This window comes from Schistocerca nitens, chromosome 1 (genome assembly GCF_023898315.1).
Source record: "Schistocerca nitens isolate TAMUIC-IGC-003100 chromosome 1, iqSchNite1.1, whole genome shotgun sequence".
Taxonomy (NCBI): domain Eukaryota; kingdom Metazoa; phylum Arthropoda; class Insecta; order Orthoptera; family Acrididae; genus Schistocerca; species Schistocerca nitens.
The window spans coordinates 1,252,687,607-1,252,696,716 of NC_064614.1; positions in this window are offsets into that span (position 1 = coordinate 1,252,687,607).

Below are 9,110 nucleotides of genomic sequence, written 5' to 3' on the forward strand. Positions count from 1 at the left end.
ACGGTGTGCGGGACCGTAGCCCAGCTTCATGGAGACGGTTGCGAATGGTCCTCGCCGATACCCCAGGAGCAACAGTCTCCCTAATTTGCTGGGAAGTGGCGGTGCGGTCCCCTACGGCACTGCGTAGGATCCTACGGTCTTGGCGTGCATCCGTGCGTCGCTGCGGTCCGGTCCCAGGTCGACGGGCACGTGCACCTTCCGCCGACGACTGGCGACAACATCGATGTACTGTGGAGACCTCACGCCCCACGTGTTGAGCAATTCGGCGGTACGTCCACCCGGCCTCCCGCATGCCCACTATACGCCCTCGCTCAAAGTCCGTCAACTGCACATACGGTTCACGTCCACGCTGTCGCGGCATGCTACCAATGTTAAAGACTGCGATGGAGCTCCGTATGCGACGGCAAACTGGCTGACACTGACGGCGGCGGTGCACAAATGCTGCGCAGCTAGCGCCATTCGACGGCCAACACCGCGGTTCCTGGTGTGTCCGCTGTGCCGTGCGTGTGATCATTGCTTGTACAGCCCTCTCGCAGTGTCCGGAGCAAGTATGGTGGGTCTGACACACCGGTGTCAATGTGTTCTGTTTTCCATTTCCAGGAGTGTAGATGCATGCGGGTAAAATGGTCGTTGGTTCAGTAGCGATTTCCTGTCTATGGAACGGGTGTGTATTTAAGTTTCTCAGGACAGCCAGACGATACACTCTGTTAAATAAAGGAGCGAAACCAGTCAATAAAACATTCTAACTTGTCGATGTCCTGAATAAGATAAAAATACACCCGTTCTACAGGCACAACAAATCGGCTTCCATTCTATAATTGTGTTACAGTCAACTAACTGTCAATGCTTTGATGTTACCGCCAGCAGACCGAACCGCAACCAGGGCCAAGTGCTTCGTTGGCTCCGATTTGCCACCCGTTCACACTGAGCACATCTCAGCCAACGATATGGTTGGCTGTCGTTTGTTGGCCTTCGTTGACCTAGTGTGCATGCACCTTGAGACTGCCTTCAAATAGACATTCTTGCGCCCATAACTTCGCGTCCCGTGGTAAACTGCGTAGTTAGAAGTGTCCGGGTGACGACCCCGGCTACGATGACGTGCGCTAAAGCTGAGCGATGTAAGAATGACATCAGAAAATATCTTCAACGGCCACAACTTACTTACGTCCTCTAACATTTAACTTGCCAAGCACTCGAAACACATCACCATCTCCTAGGAAAGCGGCAGATAAATGTATAAGATGGCCGCATTGAAGCAGTACATGTAGTGAGTTCGGACAGCTCAGTTCGAATGGGTCTCTCTGTAAAAGAAATAAGGGTAGATTTAAGTTAAAAACATTTATCCACCACCAAGGTAGATTTAAGACTGGTTTGCTGTAGCTCTCCTTGTTTGTTTATCGTGTGGAAGCCCTTTCATCTGAATATGTACACTGGAACCCACATTGATTTCATCTGCTCACTGCACTCAAGCCTTGGCCTCCGTCTACAGTTTTTACTCTCCACACTTCCCTCCATTAGCCAATTGCGTTGGTGTTTCAAGAAATGGTCGTTCTTTCAGACGGGTTGTCAAATTTTTCGTCGATTCGATTCAGTGCCACGTAATTAGTTGTTCAACACTCTTGTGTAGCACCACGTGTCTAAAGCTTCTATTCTGTGAGAAATGTCTATCGTCTACCTTTCACTTCCGTGTAGATCTACAGCCCAGCCCTTGACGAAAATCTTACTAACACGTGAATTTACGTTGTACTTTAAATACACTATTTCAGTAAATATCATTGAATCTTCTTGCTATTGCAAGTGGGTATCTTTTATCATACTTACTTCTGTCTTCCTTAGTTACTTGCCACCAGAATATCAAAACAATTTTAGTAAAGAAAATATTATGTTACCGAATAGACAAACACTATAATGCACCGACTAGACGACGTTAACTTCACTGTGTCGTGGCAAGGCGTCCTTAAAGATAATCAAACGAGAAAATGAGGACGACTGAGGCTGGAATTTCTCAGATATCTGTAATAAAAAACGTAAAAAGATTTCACAAGGACTTTCTATATTTCTACATTTCATGAACCACACAAAAAATCGTCCACACGATTACAATTTAGTTCTTCGATTATTTATGCCGTGATATACAGTGATTTAGTTCTATATTTCCTGAATAGCACATTAGGTGATTTATCAAACACATAAAAGATGCTGTCTTACGATTCAGCTTTATAATAACATGAGAGATTGCATGCCCTTTTTTGCACGTCTCCTCATTATCATCAATTTTATTAATGCTCTGTCATTTCACGGTAGTAATGGACTATAAATACTCTCATTACAATAACGTTATTCACTGAGATCTCAAAAAATAGTTTTCACTTGATCCCTAAAACATGTTGTTTTACTTCCTCGGGTGGCCAGTGCCAGGCGAGCATCGGAGGACGCGGCACACTGCGTTTCCAGTTGGGGCTGCACTTCCCTGAATTCTGTGGGGTTCGCACAATAGGCTTAAGCGTCTGGCGGAGCGACTGACGTCGTTCGAGTTTCGCCTATTGTATGCAGGGCGAAACGATCTGCGAGACCTGAGTGTCGCCGCAGTTTGTGTGTGTACCGTTCCGGCTTGTGCGAAACGAAGATTCCTGGTACCGACTGACTGCATAGTCCTCTTGATTCGGAGAAAACTTGTGGACTGTGCCCTGCTGAGTGCGACTGTCTGGCATCGGATGGCCGATGGTCTAGGCAGGTTGTTTTCGTAGCCGGTCAAACGGCGAGTTAAGTGCCCTTAGCTGAATAACAAAGGCATGATTGGTCAACTTAAACTGAGGCTAGTTGACGTCATAAAGCCCTGCTCGAAATCGGAGGGAACGGTCGCTATTGGCGCGAATGATGTTCTGAGACAGTGTGTGTGTGTGTGGGGGGGGGGGGGATTTTGGAATCAGGACTGAATGCTGACTCGTGGTTTTTCGAGGAGAGTAGGGAGTATAGCAATGTTGGCTGCTCTCTTGCGTTGCGCGGGCAGTGGCATTCGGGATCTGATCTTCCTCAGAGTCGGACTGTCTTGCGAAGAAGTCGGCGCCTACATCATCAGGACGCTGCATACAGACGACGTGCTGCAGATTTCAGTACTGGTACAGTATTTTGCGGCTCCGGCTTTGTAGGACCTTATCGAATTTATACTGAATCCCTCGGCAGCACGAGCGCTCGCTTTGCTACAAGTCCACGTTGCTTGTTTCTCCATGTGATCCCATTTGAGCTCTCACTACTAATTGCGATACTGCTATATAGTCGGGAGATAAATATTCGATTCATTAGGACCTCCAGTCATTATCGTCAATCTATTGCATCACAGAGAGTAGGAGCCCCTTGTTGTCGAGCCAACTCTTATTCTCACAATAGTTCAGTGTACCCTATCGTTTAACCTACTGTGTGTGTCGAAAATCATGTGCATTTATGTTCTGATATATAATAAATCTCATTGTAATATTTAATCCGCAGATCATTTCGTAGATATAGGCAGAATCCCATTTCCTGTTGGTTATTATGATAAAGTTCTCTGTATTTGAGTAGATTACCATTTTATTAAATTATTGTGAGTGCGCACTCATTTTACCAATTAGCAGGCTCCACCATCAGTTTCTTCCGTTTCCGTTGCGCACATAACCAGTTAGGTGGTATGTAAGGAGGGGTTCGAGTGTATGTCCTGCTCTCATGCAAAACCCGTCTGAATTAAAGAGGTACAAACTCTTCCAACTAAATGGTTGCGAGGTGCCACGGTGGAGAAAAGTTCTGAAACTGCATACACACATTAACCCAAAAAGGTCTCAAAAGACAGATAGTCATCAATATATGATATTGTTATTTAATGATTTTTTTTGCTTATTTTCCCCCGTAACATCAGATACTCTTTAACATCTAACATACTATCCTACATATTTCACATTATGTTCATAATGACACAAATGATATATGAAGTGTTGTACTTAATATGGAGTACAATGAAATATCTATAACACAAACAGTGGAAAAACTAACAGCTATAACAGGAACGAACAGTTTATATTCGTTCATAAAAAGTAGAATAACGATCTAATGGAGCGTCGCTGCAGCACTGCTAGAATTATCTTATGCACCTCACAGTATACATAGTGGGCAGTGAAATTAAAACGAAACTCGTGGATAAAAGTAAACAAACTGTTTATTGTTCCAAAAGTAATCGCATAAACAGTTAATACCTACATTTATTCCTCTGCGAGACAAGATGGCCGATGCCTTCATGGAAAAACAATTCGCTACTGGAACATCATTGTACCCAAGCGCGCACCTCTTCATCTGAACCAAATCGACGGCCACAAGTTTATCTTTTCAAGGCTCTAGAGTGTTGACATTACACTGAGAGTGATTCGGAGTGTTTGGTGGATGCGTAAGGACTCCCCCGTTAGACTTCTGCGGTTTACTCAATCAAACTTTGCCGATCGAGTTGACGCAGTGGCTAGCGACCTGGACTCGCATTCGGGAGGACGACAGTTCAATCCCGCGTCCGGCCATCTTGATTTAAGTTTCCGTGATCTCCGCAAATCGCTTCAGGCAAATGGCGGGATAGTTCCTTCGAAAGGGCACGGCCGATTTCCTTCCTCACAGTTCCCTAACCCGAGCTTCTCATCCGTCTCTGACGTCCTGTTGACAACGAGGTCGTTAAACACGAATCACCTCCTCCTCAAACAAACTTTCCAACATCTGGAAGGGCTTCCATACTGTCCCGATCGCTTCCAATGCTATTTCCATACTTCGGGAGCTCCGAAAAAAGAAATTCGTGGCTCTTGACTTCCTTTGGTGGAAAAGTGGTACGGTTGGATGCAATCTTGATTCCACAGGTCACCACAAGCACGTTTCCCTGAAAGGATTGCCCATCTTGCCTCATAGTGGGATAAACGTATTAACAGTTCTGTAGATTAGTAATCGAACAATAAACAATTTACTTATTTTTTTCACATGTCTCGTTTTCATTTCACTGCCCTTTTACATTTGCGTATTTGGGGACAGTATGTTACCGTAGACTGAGGGCGGGATAATTTCGGGAGCGGAAGATGGCTCAAGTAGTGAAACACAGATGGGAGTTATTCCTACAACACATCTCGATCGTCCCCAGCTTTTCTGAAATGCAGCCATTGAAATCTAGCATGTTAGGTTCAGCTGCGTATGTCGCAGGGCGGTCGACTTTCCTAAATGAAAATATTGTAAAATATTCGACTTTGGACACTACACTGTGAATATAGAGTGCTCCTGAGGAAGGGGCCTAGCTGCCTCCGAGCCGTGATTCCTTCTCACCACATCCAACCCATTGCGAGAAATGTAGCCAGCAGAACTCCACCTTCCCACATACTTCCCCTTTCCATTCACATGGAATGCATGCAGCCACATTATGCGTCAAGACAGTAATACTTCTTGGCCCGTGACAAGCAGTCTCCCTGCTGTTGACATCAAATATTGCACGAACCTCCCTCTTACTATAATCGTTATTATTTACAGTGTGTTTTGCCTTTTCTTACAGACCACTCTGCCAAAAAACTCTTGGAACTTTGAGACGAAACAAGTGCTGCATAATTTTAAGAGGTACAGACGCGAGCGAGTGTGCCTTTTCTTACGCTACTACTAGTACCAGTTCGATGTCTTCGTAAGCACTTGTGTTTAGAATACACAGGATTGGATCTAAGAGTGATATTAGAAAGTAAATAAGTTTTCCAAATTCGTCAGTGTACGCTTCAATATGTTAAAGTTGACATTGTAAGGTCTCGGAATAATCGAATGAATATGTTAAGCAAAATAGACAACCTTAAAAACATAAGTGGCGCTGAATAAGAAGATTACAAAACTAAAAATTTTTCAGAATATGCAAATGTATGTCATAATCAAAGGTCACATGTTGATCAGAGCAATATTTTGGTCAAAATCGGCGTTCTTATGAGAAATTGAAGGCCCTAAATACAAGACTCTCATCCTCATTCATGGTACTTTACGTATCATTTGTATTTGTAATAGAAAATTCTAATTACAGCACTCGATCGCATTCATACAATAATAGAGTTTACCAAATTTCAAGACTGTAAGACTTCTTGTAATCATTTCTAGTTACAATACAAAGGCTGTTCAGAGATCATGGCAGAGCTATTAATCAATTCGTTTCCGAGAAAGGGGCCGTTTGAATACTGCTTACTCTGCCTGGAGCGATTGATAGCAGATGTATTTTACGTAGGGGCCCAGCGCACCGTCAAATAGTGTATCTAGAGAGTGAGTGTGAAGAGAGACTTCACACGGAGACATCAAACTGTCTGAGACAGACAAACGCCTGCTTGCGTTGTCCTCTGATGACATCAGAGTCGGACAGACTTCATACTTTTACAAAAACGCATTGAAGTCAACTCATGAGGACTGTACACCATTCTCGATCGCTTAGATTTCACGGGAGTAACTGTGTGCTGCCTGTAATTTTTGATAAAACCTGCATGGAAAGTGGGGAGACAATTTTCCACTTTTGAGGCGAGCAATTACCTTCTGATGAGGAGTCAGGACGATAGACCATGTTATTGGGAACTGCCCTTAGAGGTCGCCCTGAACTGTTAATAGTGCTGTTTCCGCTGGGCTATTTTTATTGTTATTAGGAATATTACTATATTTTGTGCCTGTGAACTTGTACAGAATATATCAAACATTTAGAACTCAAAACTTTTATTTATAGTCGTAGTTCCGTAATTCCTGAATCCACTGAGTATTTACGATGTAGGATCGTTTTCAGACTGGAAATTGTGGTCAGTATGTTCTCCATCGCTTTCTGGCTGACCTCAAAAATAGTTCTCAAACGTTTGTAAACGGCGAAGGTTGGTGTACAGCACGCACGGACAGTTTAAGTATCATTTCATGACGACGTAACGGAGCAGCGACGCTTTTATTATTTACCGCTACCCACAACCTGAAAGTGGCATCTACCTGTTGCTTCTGACACAGTTTGAGCCGAATCGATGAGCTTTACCCCACGCCATCCTGTTCTGGGATTTACATTTGGAGCAGATCTATTTTACTCTTTAGAGCTCACTTACTCCTCCAAAGATATTCTTTGGTCTATCATCCACAGAAAATACTTTCATACAAAGTTTCCTCATATATAAGCATTTCCTTACCACGATGTTATAGACCTCCTGCTTACAATGGTAGTCATCGTAACTAAGTTGAATATATTAATTCTATGTGTAGAAGTTGAAATGTTTGTGTATATTTAAGTTTTGTAATTGATAGGTTATCACTGAAAGAAATAAAAAGAATACAAGTTGGTAAGAGCAGAAATCGCACCCGAGTCGACAAACCACCAATCTGTGTGTCAGACCACGTTATTTTTTTACAATTATGGCCTCCCTGCTCATCCTAGCGTAGTAATGATTTGATCTTAATAAAACTACGGTAACAGAGGAATGAATTTGTTGATAAAAAGAAATGTCGTGTGACTAGGGCCTCCCGTCGGGTACAGCGTTCGCCGGGTACAAGTCTTTCGATTAGACGTCACGTATTTTTTTAAAAATATTTTTTAATGTCATGATATATTTCTGTGGGGTAAAACAAAATCATAGCCATCCCTACGGGGCACCGCCACTTGTGTCCCTACCAAACAAAAATGAAGTCTTACCTCTTCAGGCGTTGCCATCCGTACTATATGTAACCATCCCCCATCTGAAATGTGAAGAAACTATACTATATGGGAATAATGTGTGTGCGCCAACCCACAAAAACACGATGAAAGGAAGTGGGGGAAGGGTATGTCTAGTAGGGTGCAGAATTTATTTATTTTTTCTTTATGTACAATATGGACATATAGATATCAATGTGCGAACAGTAATGGATAGTCAAGCCTGGAAAACTCAAAAAAATGAAGACACCATCAAAGATAGTAAACATAAATAACATGAAAAGAAAGCTACCACTTCGTAGTCAGGCTTCCCAGTGTAAGATAGTTCAAGGTATGATCGTTTGCACTTCGTTGTGACCACATCTACCACTGGCTGGAACATTCCAACTACACGGCGGGCTGTGAAAGGCACTCTATAGGTAGTTTTCGAAGCATATCTGGTATGCCCGGCAATAACATGATATCTTTCTTGCAAATGGAGCCAGAAGTCAAGTAAATTCTTGTGTCCGTCACGACAGAGGTAATGGACCGTATGTCCACGTATCCACGTCACGGAGTTTGTCCGAGTCTTGGGGTAAGATATCTCATCCGGAAACAATAACGTGCGTGTAGATAAATGCTCCAACGTAACGCCCAAGAGATAAGCCAGCATCTGCCGCACTAGGTGCCAAACCGGCTCCGCCTCTTCGCAGCTGAGGCGGTGCTCTTCAGAATACTGTATTACAACCCACACAATTTGGAGATTCTGCCGTGTGGCTATTGTAGAGACGTTCTTGTGTCACCAGATTCCCATTAACGACTACGTACCATTGGGAATGGCATCGTGTACAGTCTTCCACACCACGCGCCACTGTATATAAGGATATTTTATTTCGACCACATTAAGGGGGCGGCGTTGCAGCATGTCCTGATATAGGTGTAGAGTTGTGGCCATTAGTTGTGTCGTGAGCGCTACACTGGAATAACTTTTTTATAAAGTACGTTTCTGTTTAGAACAGAGGGGCGCTGGGATGTCCTGTAGCGTTACCGGCGCTCTTAGTGAAGCAGGTCGTAGCGCCGTCAGAAGCAAACTCGTGGGGCTTATAGGACAACGTCGCAGCAATCATAAATGTGAGCTAACATAAATGGGAACGGCCGTGTCATGTACATTAACTAGGCCGAGACCACCTTCTTCCTTGGGGAGGTATCCCAGCGCTGCCATAATGCTACTCACCAAGGGGTTCGGAATGGGTAGCGTTTGGGCGACATGCGGTATACGGGACGCAAGGTATACATTGGCATAATGCGCCCACTGAACGATGTAGTGGGACCGCAAGCACTATTTGCAATTCCGGCCCGAATTTGGTTAAGAAGGCGTCGATAATTGAGCGTTGTTGCGCGTCGCAAGTCGTTCATGAAATCAAAGCCCAAGCAGCGATCACTAAAGCGTAAGGGGGCAACATGTTCC